Source organism: Ranitomeya variabilis, chromosome 8 (assembly GCF_051348905.1).
Source record: "Ranitomeya variabilis isolate aRanVar5 chromosome 8, aRanVar5.hap1, whole genome shotgun sequence".
NCBI classification, from domain to species: domain Eukaryota; kingdom Metazoa; phylum Chordata; class Amphibia; order Anura; family Dendrobatidae; genus Ranitomeya; species Ranitomeya variabilis.
This window is the reverse complement of record NC_135239.1, coordinates 187,570,618-187,589,361: the sequence shown is the minus strand read 5'-3', so window position 1 is coordinate 187,589,361 and position 18,744 is coordinate 187,570,618. Positions and strand designations below refer to the sequence as shown.

The 18,744-nt window shown below is 40.7% G+C and overlaps 1 protein-coding gene and 1 long non-coding RNA gene across 4 annotated transcripts in view; both read left to right on the top strand.

The window, feature by feature from the left end:
* The window catches only part of ERC2 (ELKS/RAB6-interacting/CAST family member 2), a 1,115,226-nt gene that overhangs the window by 977,526 nt on the left and 118,956 nt on the right, over positions 1–18,744 (top strand). For all 3 annotated transcript variants that reach the window (XM_077278496.1, XM_077278495.1, XM_077278494.1), the window contains one exon: positions 7,101–7,295. The gene's annotated coding sequence lies outside the window, so the exon portion shown is untranslated. The remainder of the gene's footprint in view (positions 1–7,100; positions 7,296–18,744) is intronic.
* Positions 16,076–16,743, top strand: LOC143788282 (uncharacterized). Its single transcript, XR_013218593.1, has 2 exons — positions 16,076–16,214; positions 16,344–16,743. It is a non-coding gene; the product is annotated as an uncharacterized LOC143788282 (long non-coding RNA).

The following is an 18,744-nucleotide window of genomic DNA, read 5'->3' as shown; positions in this document are numbered from 1 at the left end:
TGCACATGCTGCGGAAAAAAATGCGCGGAAACGCAGCGGTTTATTTTCTGCAGCATGTCAATTCTTTGTGCGGAATCCGCTGCGGGTTTACACCTGCTCCAATAGAAATCTGCAGTTGAAAACCAGCAGAGGAAACCGCAAAAAAAACCGCGATAAATCCGCAGTAAAAACGGCAGCGGTTTTTCACTGCGGATTTATCAAATCCGTTGTGGAAAATTCCACAATAGAATCCGCAGCGTGTGCACATGGCCTAAAGGTTTAAAATCCTGCAGTGCCCGCAAGGTCCCCCTGCTCAAGAAGGCACATGTGCAGGCCCGTGTGATGATTGCCAATGAACACCTGGATGATTCTGTGAGTGATTGGGAGGTGCTGTGGTCAGATGAGACAAAAATTGAGGTATTTGGCATCAACTCAACTCGCCATTTTTGGAGGAAGAGAATTGCTGCTTATGACATAAAGAACACCATCCCCACTGTCAAGCATGGAGGTGGGCTGTGGGCTGTACAATGTACTACGTGGGCTGTGCAATATACTGCGTGGGCTGTGCAATATACTGCGTGGGCTGTGCAATATACTACGTGGGCTGTGCAATATACTACGTGTGCTGTGCAATATACTACGTGGCCTGTGTTATACACTACGTGGCCTGTGTTATACACTACGTGGCCTGTGTTATACACTACGTGGCCTGTGTTAAAAATTACGTTGCCTGTGTTAAAAACTATGTGGGCTGTGTTATATACTGCGTGCGTGGGCTGTTACAAACTATGTGGCTGTGTTATATGCTATGTGGGCTGTTATACACTCCATGGGCTGTGCTATATACTACGTGGCTGTGCTATATACTCCGTGGGCTGTGTTATATACTACGTGGCTGTGCTATATACTCCGTGGGCTGTGCTATATACTCCGTGAGCTGTGCTATATACTACGTGGCTGTGCAATATACTACATGGCTGTGCAATATACTACATGGCTGTGCTATATACTACATGGCTGTGCTATTTACTACGTGGGCTGTTATATACTACGTGGCTGTGCTATATACTACGTGGCCGGCCGCGAACAATCAGTGACAGGCGCAGTCCGGCCGCGAATTGCCGCGGGATTTGAACCACGCTTCGCTAATTGGTCGCGGCCGGCCGAATCCTGTGTTTTCAATGTACAGTATTATTCTAAAATCTTCATAAATAAACTACATACATATTCTAGAATACCCGATGCGTTAGAAACGGGCTACCATCGATTATATATATATATATATATATATATATATATATATATATATATATATATATATATATACACAGCTCTGGCAAAAATTAAGAGACCACCGCATCAAAACCCTGCCCTGGGCAGCCCAATCTCCAGACCTGAACCCCATTGAAAACCTCTGGAATGTAATCAAGAGGATGACGGATAGTCAAAAGTCATCAAAGAAAAACTGCTTACATTTTTGCGCCAGAAGCAGTGTGAAAGACTGGTGGAAAGCATGCCAAGACGCATGAAAGCTGAGATTAAAAATCATGGTTATTCCACAAAATATTGATTTCTGAATTCTTCCTGAGTTAAACATTAGTATTGTTGTTTCTAAATGATTATGAACGCGTTTTCTTTGCATTATTTGAGGTCGGAATGCACTGTTTTTTGGTGTTTTTTTATTTTGACCACTTTTCTTTTTCAGAAATAAAATACAACATTTATTTCTTGGAACTTCGGAGACGTTGTCAGAAGTTTATAGAACAAAAGAACAATTTACATTTTAATCAAAAATATACCTATAAAGAGAAAAATCAGACAAACCGAACATTTTGCAGTGGTCTCTTAATTTTTGTCAGAGCTGTATATATTATATAATTTTATTCTTGTATGTTATCTGATATAGATTATATTAACTTTCAATACATTATTAATATATTATTTATTACATTATTATAAATCATTATATTATTCGGTGAAATGAATGGTGTCAACTCATCCTGCATAAAACAAGTCTTTCCTTATACTGCTATCAATTTAAAAAAGTAAAGCAGAAAACCTTAGTAAGTTACGTACAGAATAATATGAATATTGGATGTTTGGGGTCTATTTCCAATGCATTCTTCCTTATGTTCCAATTTTTTTTTTTCTGACTTGAAGTAACAACTGTATCACGGTTTTGTGGCTCTGTTACTAATTTGTGATACATTCCCGAGGCCAGCTCAAGGATCTCTTTTGGCAAAATAATATGTTACTTATTAAGTGCATCCTAAGAGGCCCAAGAGAATCACATGCTAAGGAAATTGGGGGAAAACGTGAATGAATTTCTATCCTCCAGTCAGATACCTGATATTGATGACCAGGATGTATATAAGAAACTAAAGCAAGAAGGAAGTAAAATTAGGTAAATGGGTAACAAATTAGCCAACTCTCTGCGCACACACCGGACCAATATCCCATAAAACAAACTTCCAAATGGATATTAACAAATAATATCAGGTGGTGTTAGATAAGACCCAGTCTATTAGTTACTCTATAAAAAGCTGCAAACGAATATCGTATTATCATATATACTTTTATGGGAAATTGAGCCTAATGTCTTAGTCTAAATTATTTCATTTTTTTTTTTTTTTTTTTACAAGAAATACAGATGACCATTTTTTAATGGAAGTAGTTAAATCCATTTCTGTTCATTAATAAAATGTTGAGGAATGATTAGTTTATGATGGGAATTTGTCAGCAGGTTTTTGCCATTTTATCTGAAAGCAGCATGATGTAGGGTCAGAGTGCCTGATTCTAGGGATTCAGTATTTTTGCTGTAATTTCAATGCAATCAGTGTTTTATCAGAAGGAGATTATCACTGTAGGACTAGGCATCACATGTCAGACAGTCCAGCTACTCTGTGTAACCACGCCCCCACCATTGATTGGTAGCTTGCTGACAATGAACAAAGGAAGCAGCCAATTAGGGTGTGAGCAGGGTTGTACACAGCTCAGCATTCTGATCTCTTCTACATCTACAGCAGAGAACCTATCAAAACTGCAGCCAAGTGACACATTGCTGGAATCAGGGTCTCTGCCCATACATCCTACTGCTCTCAGATTACACATCAAAACCTGCTGACAGATTCTCTTTAAAGACATTGTCAACTTCATGAATCCCAGTCCAATGTCCTAGTCAGTGCTCTCCGTTCGTGGAGAGGAGCTGCGTGAATTTTCTGAGCTTCCTGTTTCCCCGGTGAGATGTTTCAATCCCGGGCCTGGCGTGATGTTTTCTGTGCAGCGTACTTTGTCACTACTCATGAGCCCGGCTAATCATAAGGCGAGCCTGGGTGGGTAAGGAAATCTGTGTAGGTCCTATCCACGGCCAGAGGACACTAACCCAAACCATGGCCTGGGAGACGACCAGGGTTGCATCTACTCATTTCTAGTAGGCAAAAGGGTGGGTCAGTGGTTTACACTGTTGCATTTGCAAAAGCCGTTTGTATGTTCTCCCCGTGTTTGCGTCACGGGTTTCCTCCAGGTTCTCCGGTTTCCTCCCACACTCCAATGACATACAGATAGGGAATCTAGATTTTGAGCCCCAAGTTCTGCAGAACATGATGGCACTATTCAAGTAGGCAGCTTCTTCTTCTGAATGCTTATCCCTCTTGAAAACAAAAATTCAACCTGACAATTTTTCTTACCCTTTGAATGAACGTAAGCTGAACACCTACAGTAGATGGTTGACTGGTGAGGCAAAACAGTCCACTGTGTATGGCCACCTCAGTTTCTACAAATGAATTTTTCGATCCGTAGGAAGAGACAAGTGATAAGTAGAGTTGAGCGAATTTTTCAAATTTTTCAAAATTCGGTTCCTATTACGATCGGCGGCGAATATTGTTTTTGCAATATTCGACGAACGTCATTGGAATCAATGGGAGTTAAAATCATCGAATATGTTTGGAACTGATCATCAAACATAAATTCAGCACAAATAGGGTACCAATATGGCAAATTCAGATTCGGCAACAGATTCCGAACAAATTTGCTCAACTCTAGTGATAAGTGAACGTGCTCAGATAGAAGTGATTATTTTTACTGTCATCGACAATGGACAATGATTGTTAATGATACTAAGATCATAAAGTTGTTTGCTGCATCAAGTCCATTCTTAGGATGCAAAATATCTGTATTCAAGAAAGTCATAAAACAGGATTGAAACTTAAAATGCACCCGCTGTTTTAGATGAAATTCCAGATTACGTTCTCCTGTGAGTATATGAAGAATAACACTATTTCTGACCATTGCATGACTTGTATCTTGCATTGGTTGCGCCTTTCCCCTGTGCACGAAGCCTCAGCAGATTCTTCTTGTGCCTTTCTCCTTTTGTTTCCCTTTAGTCCCCACCCTCATCTTTCCATAGACGTCTATAAGCAGCAGTTGTAATTTGATCCCGTGCTGCAGACAAATATGTAGACAAATCCGAGCAGTTTTTGAGACTTAATGTGATAAGTGTGGAAAGAGTCATTATTCTCTTATAAGATATACTACAAAATGTCATATTTTCACTTTTACTATTGATTTATGGGAAAAAAAATAAAGTTCAGTTACTATTTAAACTTTTCCTCTGCTTTGAATTTTTTTTTATAGCAACCATTTTTTTTTTTTATGTGGCAGCTAGTAAATGAAATCTATGGGTAGACAATCTTCAGGATGAAGATTAATATATTTTATTTTTTAATTTTAATATATTTTTTTATGTTTACAAAAAGTTGAGTAATGATAATGGTCTCCTAAAGGGTCCTGGATGTAGTGCCATACAGCGCTTAATCCCAAGAGATGTGAAAAGGGGCTAAGGGGCTGTAAGTGTCAGAAATATGAATAAACGCCAGCCACTGTGTACAGCAAGCATTCCTCACTAAGGATTTCAACAATCCATGAGTTCCACTTTTAATTGTTTAATCTGTGCCGATGTTGAAATCAGATTGTGCTTCAAAATCAATTTAAAGGTTCATTGTTCGGGCTCAGCGTGCAAAACTTTTCAAAGGTCATTGATCCAAGCCACTAACATGCCTCCTATAGAGTAAAATGTTGGACTGTGAATTACATAATTGCTTTTAATTACATAATTATAGTCTTTAAATGTGTAGGGGTAAAGGTTACTGTTACATTTTGGAGCCACGAGAGGTTGCGTGACACTTAGCAATAGGCTCACCTAGGGCTTCCTCCAGTTTGTACATTATAGTCGTGCTCCGTCCTTGACCTCAAGAATTAGGAGATTGCTGGGAATTCCGGCTCTACCTCTGCTGAAGTGGTTACCATATAATTTGTCCATCTTAGTGAATGTGTTCATAATAAAGACGTAAAAAAAAAAAATCTATCCAGGTGGTTAAATGCTTATATTCATCGATTAGGTCAGTTGTAAGAGGAAGATAATTACTTTGCATAGGAAGCAGGAAACATGGTGATGGCATTGCTTGAGCTAGACGAGTATGTGGGTTTACAGTGGTCGTTTCACAATGATCACTCCACCAGGGGAAGTTGCTGCCAGCCATAGAGTTTCACAGGTCGAATGCAATGCTACATTGCTCTCATTCCGATGAATAGGCATCCATGGAATACACCTAGTGGTAGGCGTGGATGCTCCACGGCTCGTCGTTGTGGTTCATAGAGAGGGGTACCAAATACTAAATGTGAAGAAAGGTTTTTCTGGAACTAAAAACATGACCGCTAAAAAAAACTATTTCAAGGTTGGAAAGAGACCAATGTTGAGTATATGGTCCAAGTGGGGAATGTTTAAGGTTTATGGCAAATTGTACAGGACATGCTGCGAAGTTTCATAGTTTTAAGGTTGAAAGAAGACAAGTGTATGGAGTACCACCTACTGTATAACCTAAAGTGTTGATCCAGAAGAAGGCAAAAACATACTGAGACAGTTGCAAAATGCCCCAAATTAAGTGAAAATTTACTTCCCTAATCCACATATGGCAATTGGACAAGTTAATTGGATCAAAGTCCCATTACAGAATCTAGTACTCCTAGCCTGCAATATTAAATTTATCAAGAAAGGCATCCAGGTTCTCCTTCTACTCTTGTAGTGAATCAACCATTACAGCATATCATGGAAAAAAAAATTCTATAGTCTCACTACCCTTACAGTTCAAGTACAATCCATAGGCTCACTACTCATATAGGACAAAATCACCATCTATGATGATAAGTAAACCTTCTTCCTCTAAATGAAGAGGATGCCCTCTTGTCGTCGTGGCGGGCCTAGTGGTTAAAAAGATCATTAGAAAGATCTCTGTACTGTCTTATTGTAATAAGATCAACCCTGTTTTTCCAAACTTAAAGGGGTTGGCCACTACTTTCTTTATTCATGGCCTATTCTTAGTATAGGCCATCGATATTAGATCAGTGGGGTTTGAGATCTGGTACCTACGATGATCAGCTGTTACTGGCAGCAGCCAGAAGTTCTCGGATGCTGTCTGAACAGAGCAGCTCTGTCATTTCTACAGTGTCCACAGCGAGGCACTCCAGATCCACACCCTATTCAATTAATAAGGTGTGTATCTCCAGTACCTGGCTGTGGCCACTTTAGTTTTGATGTGTTCTGGCTGCATCTAAGAACATCTGGCCACTAGTAATAGTTGATCAACGGGGGTGCTGGGTGTTGCAGCTCCACCGATCAGATATTTAGGGGCTATCCCAAGGATTGGCCATCAATAAAAAAGTAGTGGCCAACCTCTTCAATTACCCTGAGTATGATGATCTGTCTAGGTACTGCAGTCCACCCATTCACTTAAGTATGAAAATAAACTTGGAGCAAAGGTCTCCTATGTATGGAAACAGCTAGGGTGGCATAAAGGGTAGTGCACCAGGTTTTGGATGGTGTAGTGGCGCCATGAGAACCAGTAGAGCAAGTAGACAGATGGTTCTTCTAAAGGTTCGAAAACAGAATTTGTGCCTCAGAATACAAATTACCTTTGCCAAACGATAAGTAAGGTTGCCTGGAGGTTTTAGATTTCATAAATAAAAGGACCATGACAAGATTATTATGCATCTACAAGTCCACTGTATTTTAAACAATACTTTAAAGTACATAAAAGTTGAAAGACCCATCTACTTTTTTTATGCAGATGATCCCGTCTCTGCCGGAGTTACATCGTCACGACAAGATCTCATGCTGTACATTGATCATCTATCCAACCTTTGCCTAGAGTGAGAACCCCAGAACTTTGATCTGTAATGTGCCAGTTAGGGAAAGAGGAACCAGGGGGAGGAGATGGAAGACATCTGATGAAAACAAGGAACAAAGTTTAACACCAGAGCAGGTAAATGGGTGGTCAGATCATTCTTGGGAATGATAATGCATACGTTATATAATTTATTGCAATGGAGTACAATTTTATAATATCTCTTATCTACAAGTCTATACTGTATAGACCGCTATAAGCGTTTCATGATGTATTCTTGGTGAAGATATCTGCTCTCTACATGTTTAGAGCGGACTCAGAAGCTGAGCCTGCTTCATACCCTGTGGGTGCTGGCTGTGTATATATAACTCACCTGGCATATGAGTTTAATGCTTTAGATGCTTTAGTCAATCATGATCGTGGCATCTAAGTGGTTGCGAAAGGAATAAGAGGTTGTCTTTTGGCCTCCATCATCCCTTCCTGCGATGTGACGTATGAGATGGTCAATTTTACAAAAGATTTCAATAAAACGGTATAATACAGTATTGCTCAAGTGAGTGCAGATTCGATGTAATAAAAATACTATAAAAATACTTTTAAACCAATATAAAAAAATATATAAAAAGTAAAATAAAAAAGACATATTTGGTATTGCTGTGTACGTAATTGCCCAATTTAATGAGGTGTTATAATATTTAGTCCCATATGATGAACTCTGAAACTAAACAAAAAACAATGCTCCAGTCATTATTAGCTTGCATCCAGTTCACCATTTCCTTACAAAGAAAGATTCAATGAAATAGCTAAGGAGTCGGTTGCCTTTCGTCAGAGCCCTTTACACCTGCGTTCATTTCCAGTCTTATTGGATAGAGACATTTTACTCGGCAATGAACAATGCCGCCCTTAGACACAGCGCACCCACACATGTATAGGCCGACTAGTCAGCGCCAAAAACATCATCTACACATTGCACTAGAGGAAGCTCCCGATATTATTGGCATGGCTGCATTAAACATAATTTAACATTGTGGTTTCACACCTACGAGCAACTGAAATTCTCTTTGAGCGCCATCATCGCTGTTTCCAAGTGTTTCCTACAATGTATGGGCAGGCGACAAAAAGCAAGACTTTTACCAGTTCTTGTACTGTTGGTGATCCGAATAACCAAATAAAATACATGTTGTCAATAATTATATTTTTGGGGGCAAATATTAAAATTAAACTCCTGGTTGATTTTGGTTCTGGTTACTGCCATTGCAACAGCATCACTAGAAAGAGGAGGCCAATGCTTATTGTCCAGTCATTCCCAATGTTTGTCAGTATTAACGCTATGCCATGTTCACACGTTCAGTATTTGGTCAGTATTTTACAACAGTATTTGGAAGCCAAAAACAGGAGAGGAACAATCAGAGGAAACGTAGACTAGAAACACATCACCACTTCTGGATTTATCACCCATTCCTGGTTTTGGCTTCCAAATACTGATGTAAAATCCTGATCAAATACTGAACGTGACCTTTAGTCCCAATCTCTCCTCGTTTGCTAGCTAACATTGCCCTATTTATCAAGAAGGTATTTTATTTCTGGAGGAAAATAAACAGAGTGGCAACTTGAGTGGCGATCCACCTTTTCCAAAGGCTTTCTAGTATCTGAAGTCGCTTCTTCTTTTGCACATATACTTATTGAATAAACTCTTGATCCGTATTCGAAATGTTTACCCTTGTTACATTCTTGAAAATCGCTTGCAGGAAAGCAAAATAGAAATCAGTCTTTGTACAAACCAAACAACTCAGGAAAACAGGATTCGTTAGGATGTTGTACAGATTTGTCGTAGATTAAGAACATCATCTTATTGGACTCATGTTGTTCAGATGGAAAATATGGCACCAACCTATAATGTTCCACCAATATGGTATTAGAGGGTACTGTGATTTATGGTGGCATAATTCAGTTGAGCATGAAGGGAGCACACTGTTAATATAACATGCAGTAAAAGAAATTCTAAAGGCTTCCTTGATTAAAAAAATAAACTTGCCAAAAGAAATTTATATAGCAATGGTTCTATATGGAACATATACTTGATCCATGCCAGTTTTCCAAACTTTTAATCATTGGGAGTGCGTAATCCCCCAAAAAGATGGAAGCCATGGGGCAAGAAAGCGATGCACTCTTGAAGAAAGATGATGTGACAACCTCTTAAAGGAAATCTGTTAGTGGCTGGTCCATGCATTGTGGTCCTTACTAGAGTTGAGCAAATTTTAAAAAATTTGGTTCCAATTACGATTGTCATCGAATCTTGCTTTTGCAATATTCGCCAAATGTCAATGTAGTGAATGGGAGTAGGAATGGCTGAATATGTTCGGAACCGATCATCAAACATAAATAGGATAGCAATACGGCAAATTCATATTCGGCGACCAAATCCGAACATATTCGCTCAACTCAATTCCTTACTTGGACTGTGAATGTTGGACAAGTGAAGCTAGCCTTAAAGGGAATCTGTCAGTAGGATCGTCCCTCCTAAGCAGTCTATATGGGCATAAAGGTTATAGGAAGCTGAATAAATTGATACCTTGATATCTGCAATCTGATGTTTTATTCCAGAGAAATCCATGTTTTTCATATATGTAGATTATCTCTTCCTGGCTATGGGGCAGACACTGAAATGCATGGGAATCTGCCTCCAGAGCTTATTTTACATGAAAGGGGATGTTACCAGTGTGATGTGTAATGTCCGCTCTCTGCTCTCCTTATCTCACTGCAGAGCTCTGTGTGGCTATAACTAACACATCTGCAGGTTCCTCTCAGCTTCAGCTTCCATCCTACAGGCAGCCAGTGTTGTAATATTGTTACATTACAGCAGAGCTGAGAGAGCTGCAAAAAAACAAATTTTCAGGAAGACAAATTTCTAGTTTGCTGTTCTGTGTCAATTACTTGTCTCACACTGGTAACTCTCCCTTGTATTTAAACAAAGCTCTGGTGGCAGATTCTCATGCAGATTAGTGTCCGCCACATAGCCTGGAATTTACTTATAAGAAAAACGTGGATTTCTCTTGAATAAGACATCGGATCACAGATAGCAAGGTATCATTTGATTCAGCTTCCTATGACCTACATGCCCATATAAATGGCTTAGGAGGGTTATTTCTACTGACAGTTGCTCTTTATGGCTAGCTTCACATGTCCAACATTCACAGTCCAAATAAGGACCATGATGCACGGAGCAGACACTAATCTACGGTGTCTTTCTCAATAGCCTCATAGCCAGATATGAGTTAAGTTTGGGTTAGTTGATCCTCGTCTGGTCTGTTGAGTTCAGGAAACCCAAAACTGGCCTGGATGTCAACATGGTCCATATTCGGATATTACAAAATAAAAACAATCTTTACAGTTTTAGACGAAGATGTTTTAGAGATAGATATTTCTGAATTATCTTTTTTTAGAAAGTCTACATTCAAATATCCTATTATGGCAATGTGAATTAATAAAGGTGGTCACCCAGCGTGTCTTTGCAGTACAGTGGGGCAAAAAAGTATTTAGTCAGTCAGCAATAGTGCAAGTTCCACCACTTAAAAAGATGAGAGGCGTCTGTAATTTACATCATAGGTAGACCTCAACTATGGGAGACAAACTGAGAAAAAAAAATCCAGAAAATCACATTGTCTGTTTTTTTATCATTTTATTTGCATATTATGGTGGAAAATAAGTATTTGGTCAGAAACAAAATTTCATCTCAATACTTTGTAATATATCCTTTGTTGGCAATGACAGAGGTCAAACGTTTTCTGTAAGTCTTCACAAGGTTGCCACACACTGTTGTTGGTATGTTGGCCCATTCCTCCATGCAGATCTCCTCTAGAGCAGTGATGTTTTTGGCTTTTCGCTTGGCAACACGGACTTTCAACTCCCTCCAAAGGTTTTCTATAGGGTTGAGATCTGGAGACTGGCTAGGCCACTCCAGGACCTTGAAATGCTTCTTACGAAGCCACTCCTTCGTTGCCCTGGCGGTGTGCTTTGGATCATTGTCATGTTGAAAGACCCAGCCACGCTTCATCTTCAATGCCCTTGCTGATGGAAGGAGATTTGCACTCAAAATCTCACGATACATGGCCCCATTCATTCCTTCATGTGCCCGGATCAGTCGTCCTGGCCCCTTTGCAGAGAAACCGCCCCAAAGCATGATGTTTCCACCACCATGCTTTACAGTAGGTATGGTGTTTGATGGCTGCAACTCAGTATTCTTTTTCCTCCAAACACGACAAGTTGTGTTTCTACCAAACAGTTCCAGTTTGGTTTCATCAGACCATAGGACATTCTCCCAAAACTCCTCTGGATCATCCAAATGCTCTCTAGCAAACTTCAGATGGGCCCGGACATGTACTGGCTTAAGCAGTGGGACACGTCTGGCACTGCAGGATCTGAGTCCATGGTGGCGTAGTGTGTTACTTATGGTAGGCCTTGTTACATTGGTCCCAGCTCTCTGCAGTTCATTCACTAGGTCCCCCCGCTTGGTTCTGGGATTTTTGCTCACTGTTCTTGTGATCATTCTGACCCCACGGGGTGGGATTTTGCGGGGAGCCCCAGATTGAGGGAGATTATCAGTGGTCTTGTATGTCTTCCATTTTCTAATTATTGCTCCCACTGTTGATTTCTTCACTCCAAGCTGGTTGGCTATTGCAGATTCAGTCTTCCCAGCCTGGTGCAGGGCTACAATTTTGTTTCTGGTGTCCTTTGACAGCTCTTTGGTCTTCACCATAGTGGAGTTTGGAGTCAGACTGTTTGAGGGTGTGCACAGGTGTCTTTTTATACTGATAACAAGTTTAAACAGGTGCCATTACTACAGGTAATGAGTGGAGGAAAGAGGAGACTCTTAAAGAAGAAGTTACAGGTCTGTGAGAGCCAGAAATCTTGATTGTTTGTTTCTGACCAAATACTTATTTTCCACCATAATATGCAAATAAAATGATAAAAAAACAGACAATGTGATTTTCTGGATTTTTTTTTCTCAGTTTGTCTCCCATAGTTGAGGTCTACCTATGATGTAAATTACAGACACCTCTCATCTTTTTAAGTGGTGGAACTTGCACTATTGCTGACTGACTAAATACTTTTTTGCCCCACTGTATATGGGACCTATTAATTTTATTATAAATCTTGAAATGCCCAATTTGTCCTGCGGTGGCAGTGCAGGAAAATTAATCACCTACTTTTAAGTCCCCTGATCAGATCACAGCTGATTCTGGGGATCCCAGATGCAGAACACCCTTGTAGAATTTATTTTAGGACATTATCTATTTCTGTGGGACCAATGGTATTATTCACATTCTATTTTTATTGTGTGAAATATTGGTACTTATTCTTGGATGACTGCACCTACTTCTACACCTGGGCTTCTGCTATTATTCATTGTAAACTAATTTACATAAAAATGTGTGGAATTTGTCAGATCTGCAACACCGAACATCATATAATTAGCTAGTCATGCTTATTTTTGGACAGTATCCAGTACCCAGCGAATTAGACATATTTTGGCACATGATGTGTTCTTTCTAATGTCTGTATTAGTGTCATAAATAATGATACATTCATACCCATAGATTTCATACAGCTAAAGGGTATTTGGCATATTCATTTCTTTTTTTTTTTTTACGTGGTTGGTTTTATAATTTGTACTAGTTAGTATAATTCTCATACAGCGGGACTTTAATGTCTCCTAGTGAACGTGCTCGGATAACGTGTTATCAGAGTATCTTGGCCGTGCTCAGATAATATTTTTGAGCCCCTGCTACGGCATGTTTTGCGGCAGTAGACAAGGATCCCCTGTTTAAATACCAAAGCATAAATAAGGACAGCGCCTCACAAGTTGGTGAATTTACATCACATTTATTTTGCCTCCAGTTGCGACGTTTCAATCAAAAGTGATCTTTATCAAGCTTAATAAAGATCTCTTTTTATCGAAACATCGCAACTGGAGGCAGAATAAATGTGATGCAAATTCACCAACTTGTGAGGCGCTGTCCTTATTTATGCTTTGGTATTTGGACGTGTTCCGAGAAGGACTCCTTGGATATGACGTGCGCCTCACCTTTGGGTAATGTTGACCCTATTGCTCCATGAGGTGCTGGGAGTCTAAGTTGTATGATTAAGGATTCCCTGTTTGGCAATCCCTACATGTGTTGCAGCTCTCTACCGCCGCAAAATATGCAGCCGCAGGGACTCGGATATATTATCTGAGCACGACCAAGATACTCTGCTAACACTCGAGCATGCCTTAACACGCTATCCGAGCACGTTGACTCATCACTAATATCTGCACAATATAGTTTGTGTAGTGATCATCTAAATTTCAAAATAATAAATGGAGGCATGCTGACTTTCTGTCAAACAGATTTAGTGCAGGCTGCTCTGGAAGCCTGCAATGGCTCTGAAAGCGAGAACTACACTCTCTGGATGTTGACAGGACTGTTTAAAGGGGTTGTCCACTACTCGTTAGAACGGTGTGGGCACTGTCTCTCCTGACATTGTTACTCGATCCCTGCTGCCAGTTACATCTGGTTTCACGCTCTTCACCTTCAAACAAATCACTTACTTCTGGAGGAAGTGATAGCTACTGCTCTCTCACTTCCTCCGGATGTATGTGATACTTCCAAAGGCAGGCAGAGTGAAGCGAGTACTAATTGGCTGCAGAGATCATGTAACAATGTCAAGTGATCACTGGGAGAGCCAGTGCCAACACTGGAGGAATGGGGTGGCACCAGAGATGAGTTTAAGTGTTACTATTTCACTGGGGACAAACATATGTATTGAGAAGGGGTTGCCTGGGTGGTGGACAATCTCTTTAATCCTGTAGTTGGTATCATTCGAGAAATATCTGATGATGTGCTAGTGTAGTCACCTGACTAGTGCAGCCATTTATAGATTTCATCTGACCGGATGGTGCAGCCATCACTTCCAGAGATGGCACCGACCTCCGAAGTGACCTGTGTGGGATTCACGGTGGTGATGGAAGGGGAATAGGATTCTGTTTCTTATTCTGAATAGATCCTTGCGAAAGAAATCTATTTTTTCAACGTTGGATACCACTTTTAAACTAGGGTTGAAGAAAATAGATATTTTTTGCCAAAAAGGATGTTCGTCCGGTGAAACAACCACAAGTGAGGGCCTTCCTTGACTCACCATCATCGTTTGTGTATCGTTTTGAAACACAAATGACCATTTATGTGTAAGATTTGTCTTTCTTCATCCATCTATAGTGACAGACACTTCCAGATATACATCGGACAATACTCGCCCAGTATAATCTAATATGTATGACCACTTTGAACAACTTTACCGGACAAATATTTGTTCAATGGTTACTCAAGAACCTACCAACTTCTAAGGTGTATGCCCACCTTCAATCAATCCCCAGGTGGGATTCTCATGGTTCTGACCTTTCATCCCTAAATGGCTGACTTTATAGAAGCAGACGACTATGCCTAGAGCCGACGTAAATACCTAAAATAACAGACTAACTATAAGGGTTTGATTTTGTCCAGCAGACATCTGGGGATTTTATCATTCCCTACAGATAAGACTGTTTTATTTTCATGTACTTAATATTGCCACTTGTTCACCAGCCAGCTTTCTCCAGTACACTTTGCTAACAAGTAACCTTAGATTTTCAGGGAGACACCTGTATGGCAGGTTGCGTGTCTCAATAATGCGAGTTCGTATCTGTTGCTGTCATCAGCTGAAATTTCAGTTGTTCAACCGTTTGGCACAAGTTATACAAAAACTGCGGCCATGTTGTCTAGCTAAAAATAATAAAAAGAAAAAGACAAATTAGTCTAGCAGATTTATTCTCAACGTTGTTCCGGATAGATTACTGTAGACTGGAATGTGTTGCAGTCAGAGAGTCCATTATAAGTCTTGCTATTGATGGTGAGACAGCAATTTTTAGACATAGATTCAATCTTTTTTCTACCCGAAAAAAAAATTTGAGGAAGAAAAATGGGTATGTTTTAGGATAAGAAGGGTGCACAGATGTTCTGATACAAATCACTCCTGGCTGCCAGTGCACATTGGATCAGGTCTCCATTTTCATGGTCCATTGACTCTAGACGGAAAAACAATTACAGGCTGGGGAGCTACGCTAAGCTGTTTGAGTGGATGCCATAGTGTAAAGAAATACATTACACTGTATACGTCCCATTTCCCCTCTTCCAGATGCTTCATATATGAAGTCTGACAAATAAACAGTGGCAGTAACAGAAGAATTAATCATGAGAAAAAATGGTTGGGTTGTATTGTCCTGACTATCACAGGCGGAAAGGAAACCATTTACCATAATCAAAGCTTTTTAGGACTAGACAGACAGGATATTAAAAAGATATATACTGCTGCTCAAGCGTCAACTACAGTATGACATTTCACTTTCACCATTTTAGAGGTATAAGTGGGAAGACCACACGTCGTAGTGAACAGAATGAACAGGGTTTCGCGCCGATATACAAGTTAGAGTAATTACAATACTAGTTTTGACTCTAATCTCTCACCATGTAGCAAGCATTGGGCAGAAGGTTTATTTGCCCCCCTGGCCCTGCTGCCTGAAAAAGTGGATAGGCTCCTCTTCCATATATAAGAACAGTAGTATTCTAAATATGTTAAACGAAGGTGTGATCGCATATCCTGATAATTGTACAGCAGTAGCATGAGTCATAACTATGAAGAAATCACTTTTTTAATATATGCAAATGTAAGAAGACCCGGACCAGGCCTACCTACTCCGTGACGGATCTGGAACTGTCGGGGCTGTCACTCAGGTTTCACGGGGGAAAGCTTAAAGCCCTGGACTGACCTCTGCACCTAGGAGTAGGGGGCGTGGCTAAGATAAAAGGGCCATAGCACGTGGCAAATCAGTTAGTTACCGTGGGAACGTGCATCGCGCAGGAGGGCAGTGTCAGGGTTTCTGTTGGGGGGCCTACTGCCAGAGCAGGCAAAAACCAGCAGAGGCTAAAAGCTGTTAAAACAGACTGCCGACAACAACGTACCAGGTCCCTGCTGACATCGCTGACCGTGAGTGACAGGATGCCCAGTCAGGACATAAGCCTGCGCACACACCGACGGGAGAATTGGGACACCCACTATGGAGGGGTTTCCTTTTGTACCTGAATCACGTTGCTCATTGTCTCTGTACGCTGACAGGGGGAAAGACTGTGCTCTGTCCGGCTCATTGTTTCCTGACACATCGATCACCGACCTGACCACAAGGAATCACCGTCGCCGCCAGGAGCCAAGATGTCATCTTTTCCAGGACTACACTGGACCACGAGGAATCACTGCCGCCGCCAGGATCCAGGACGCCATCTTTTCCAGGACCATATTGGACCCCTTATGTGCCACTGCTTTGGCGCCAACATCCACATCCTGAACTAACTGCATTTTGAAGTCATCAGACTGATAAATTTGCTATCCTTCATCTTCCTACCCTATGCTTCACACCCGCATCCCCTGAGTTACGTCCCCTATAATCCTTTATACTGTTTTATCTGTTTTCTTGCTGCGAGGAGTATACCTGTTAAATTAAACCCCACGTTAACGCTTGCTCTGCTTCCGACCTGTTACTGCATCTTCCTTCCTGCTCACACAGATCTACAGCAAAGTGAAGTCATTGCACAAAATGGCAAGTGTTAGATTGGAGCCGAGCTTCTCAAGCTACTTCTTTTCTGGTTTTAAAGCTAGCCAAATAGCGCTTTTTCGTTCCCCAGGCCCCTAACTATCAAATCCATGTTTGTCTTGACAAGGGTGTCCTCTGATTTGATGTGAAGGAAAGCATAAGATTCAGCACTATTTTTCCCATCAAAAAAATGGATACCATGTTAGAACCCGAACAGACCTTAATATAAACTAATGAGACCCGTAAAGGGGAACCATTGGTGTCTGTTTGATTGATCCAGCACGGTGTAAAGGCTAGGTCAGACACGAACAAGGGAATTAATTAATGTTATATGACACATCAAAAGTAGTGACATTTCAATCACAAATAGTATGTGCATGACATTAAAATGGTGCATATCAGACCTAAAGAAATATACACCCCTGCTAGATCATCTTTATATAGACCCCAGTCATGTACACAAACCTACAATCCCTAGGCCTGATCCTCCCTTTATACAGACCCCAGACCAGATTCCAATGTTTATAGACCCCAGTCCAGAACCCCCTTTATATAGATCGCCTTAGGGTACCGTCACACAGTGCCATTTTCATCGCTACGACGGCACGATTCGTGACGTTCTAGCGATATCATTACGATATCGTAGTGTCTGACACGCTACTGCGATCCGGAACCCCGCTGAGAATCGCACGTCGTAGCAGATCGTTTGAAACTTTCTTTCTTTCGTCTAGTGTCCCGCTGTGGCGGCATGATTGCATCGTGTGACACAGGTTGTATACGATGTGCGCACAGTAACCAATGGCTTCTACATCGCAAATACGTCATGAAATTATCGCTCCAGCGCCGTGTATTGCAACGTGTGACCGCAGTCTACAACGCTGGAGCGATAATCATACGACGCTGCAACGTCACGAATCGTGCCGTCGTAGCGATGAAAATGGCACTGTGTGACGGTACCCTCATATACACTTGTTCCAGACCAGTCCCTCCCATCCCATCAGTGGAAAGCCTTATGACTAAACGTGATAGGTCATGACTGTTACCTTTGAACTCTGGTGAAGGATGGTCCTTTCAATGGCATCTCTGTCTTTGCCTACCTACTGGAAGCCTCCATAGTCTGAACTGATCATTTTGGTGTGTGTAGCCTCTCCTACCTTGACTTGACACCTCACAGCTTCTCAGCAGCACTAAGTTGTGCCCTCAAAGTCTCCTCTAACCATACCTCCCTTTGTCGACCCCTGAACTCTAAGGACTCACCCTTTGGAGAAACATTTGTTTTCTCCATTTTCCATTCTTATCTGATATTCTCCACTTTCCCCCATATCTGACATAGTAGGTCCTTTTCAGCCTCAGTGTGTGCCCTCTGAGGCTGAAGGGTTGTTTCTCCTGGTACAAGTGCTACAAGTTGAGAACTGTTCATCTAAACTGTATGGCTATCTTTAATTCTAGTTTTTTACCAGCCCAAACTACATTACTAGTATCTATCGAGCAGTCATGATACGTACGTATAGGTATGTAATGAAAAATGAATAAGAAATGGACCACCACTGCAATTTTTGTAAATATTATTTGTAAATTGGGATTAGGACTGAATTAGTGGTCAATTTTTTTTCCTGTGTGTGTTTTTCCTCTCCAGACTGAGGAAATAACAATAATTGAATCATTCATTTTAGAGTCCCACGACCTAAGGTTTCTGTAGGATTCATAGTATTAAGTAAAATAAAATTATTCAAAAGCGTCACAGGAAATTGCCGCAATTGGGCCCGCAATATAAGTGAGCTATTTATTAAAATGAGTCTCTTTGAAGAAAAACATTGTGCCTGATATTTTTCTAGTCTTTGTAAATGGGGTTAATTGACCATGTGTTATCAATTAACATATTCATGATTTATGGACTAACGATATTGTATAGGTTACTTGTAAATTGCA